The sequence below is a fragment of the Sinocyclocheilus rhinocerous genome, unplaced genomic scaffold (assembly GCF_001515625.1).
Source record: "Sinocyclocheilus rhinocerous isolate Xijiao unplaced genomic scaffold, SAMN03320098_v1.1 scaffold3787, whole genome shotgun sequence".
Taxonomy (NCBI): Eukaryota; Metazoa; Chordata; class Actinopteri; order Cypriniformes; family Cyprinidae; genus Sinocyclocheilus; species Sinocyclocheilus rhinocerous.
The window spans coordinates 5,752-8,441 of record NW_015631002.1 but is presented as its reverse complement, the minus strand read 5'-3'; positions in this window follow the sequence as shown (position 1 = coordinate 8,441).

Sequence of the window (2,690 nt, the reverse complement as noted above, 5' to 3'; positions counted from 1 at the left end):
TAATTTCTCTTATCCTTAATAAGGACAAGGACCCGTCTGATTGTAAGAATTATCTTCCTATTTCTTTAATCCCTGTTGATGTTAAAATTACGTGTCCCCAAGCTGCAGTACAGACTAATAGGACTAATTTCTTATCTTACGCTGGCAAGAGGGATCCATTAAGGATCTCCATTATCTCCCTTGCTGTTTTGCTTAGCTTTAGAACCTTTGTCGGTAGCTATAAGAGCAAGTACAGACTTTCCTGGGGTTTCTGTGTAGGGAACAGTCCATAAATTGATGTTGCATGCAGATGACATGTTGTTTGTCTCAGAGCCTCAAAAGTCAGTGCCATGTTTGTTGGAGATTATTAATGAATTTTCTAAGCTTTCTGGTTATAAAGTTAACTGGTCAAAGTCCTTTGACAGCTTATTGCCCTGTGTCATTTTCCCAGCCCGATCCCTTTCAGTGGCCCAAACAAGGTATAAAATACCTTGGTATTCTCTTCCCTCATAAACTTAAAGATTTAGTAAGAATGAATTTAGAACCATTACTACAAAAAATTTCAAACGATGTAGGGAGGTGGTCATCGCTAAATTTGTCTCTTTGGGGTAAGGTGAATGTTCTTAAAATGAACTGCCTTCCAAGAATCAATTATCTACTTCAGTCAATCCCAGTAGAGATTCCTCTGCAATATTTTTAACAGTTTGATAAGTCAACCAAGTCATTTCTTTGGAATAATAAGCGCCCACGGTTGCATATGAGTAGGTTGCAACAGCTGGTTGACAAAGGAGGATTGGGGCTTCCCAAACTTTTGTTTTATTATTACGCCTTCAGCCTGAGACATTTGGCTCATTGGTCCCTCCCACCAGAGAGGGCCCCAACTTGGTTTAATGTTGAACAAGCTATCCTACCTCCCCTTCCACCACTACAATGCCTGTCCATTAAATTACCTCAAAAAAGTGCAGTCTCACTCAATAATCTCATCCCCAAACAATCTGGAAGAGAATAGCAAAAATATTTAAGTTTAACCCCTTCTTGAACACAGCTTCAAGTATTTGGTTGAATCCTAAATTATGTATCGGAAATTCAACTTTTCTCTGGAAGGAATGGATGGAGAAGGGTATTTTGAAGTTAGAGGATGTTTATGAGAATGACACTTTGAAATCGTTCAGCCAATTAACCCAAACCTTTGGCCTTAATAAAATGCAATTTTGGAGATATTTACAGTTTACACATCTATTATGTGGGATTTTTAGGACAAGTAGTCGAGCTCCAGAAGAGGATAATATTTTGTCTATAATTCTAACAACATATGGTAGAGGACACAAGGTTTCAGAATATTACAGATGGTTATCGGACAAGGTAGGGTGTAGTTTCCATTCAGCACTTAAAAAGGTCTGGAGCAAGGATTTGAATTGTACATTTAGTGATGAAGATTGGATTAAAATCTGTCAAAATTGTAAAGTAATGTCAAGAAATCTTGGCGTACAACTTATACAGTTCAAAATACTAAATCATTTTTATTGGACCCCCAGCAAGCTTTTCAGGCTTGGTCTGAAGGACTCTGCTGAATGTTGGTGATGTGAGAGCGAAGACGGAGACCTGATGCACGCTCTGTGGTCTTGTTCGAAAATACAGGAATTTTGGTTTAAGGTTCATAACTATATTCAAGAAGTGTCAGGATGCTGCTTTTCATTTTGCCCAAGTATTTATGTCTTAGGAGACCCGCTTTTATTAACTGCTGATGTTGAGATAACCGAGTGGATTCAAATAAGTATTATGATAGGGAGACAAATTATTATGAGGGGATCAGCAGGTTCACCATCTTTCCAAGAATGGGTTACAGAATTGGGGAAGGTGGCAGCGTATGAAAAAATGTCGTACAGATTACTTGAAAAAATAGATATTATAGGTAGATATTTGGTATTTCTTGAGGATTCTGAGTAAAGTCCTTGTGGTGAAGACAGTGTAAGAATGTAAATAATTTATTCTGTTGTATCGTGTGCTTTCTTTTCATTTCTTTTCTTTTTAAGTTTATTTCATTTATTTGTGTTTATTGGATCTATGATAGCAATCTACATATAATTGTACCCGACACGTTGTTTGGGCGGGTATGGGGAGGGGTTTACAAAACATTTAATTATTTATAAATTGAATGTATTGTTTGCCCATTGAAGAAAATTAAAATATGAATGATAAAAAAGAAAATATATTCACATGTGTGGTTTAAAAAAACAGCTTAATTATAGACGAGCACGAATGTATGAAACAGCAACTGATTTAGATTATTTAGATTTGTTTGGCCAGAAATGTTAACACTTTATAATACGCTGTAAATCCACATTAGAGGACGAGATGAGTGTTAACATCTCAACAGTGTTGGGAAGGTTACTTTGGAAATGCGTTAAAACGTAATAAGTAGTGTAACTATTTCAATGACTTTATTAATGTAACTGATTACATTTGATTACTTTTTTTTAAATTTCTAACTAATGTTTTCAACTGTAAATCATTTTGAACCCTTTAAAGCAGGCAGGGTTAACCTTACAGTGGAACTCAACACTGATTACTGTCAGACTTTCAAAATCCTTCATCACTTGAATTACGATTATAATAATCTAATTTTAAAGCACAGCCACCACAAAATCAGACTTTAGCACCACTTTTTACTTTGAGATTGTTGTGAGGTTAAATACAGATTTAAAATCATA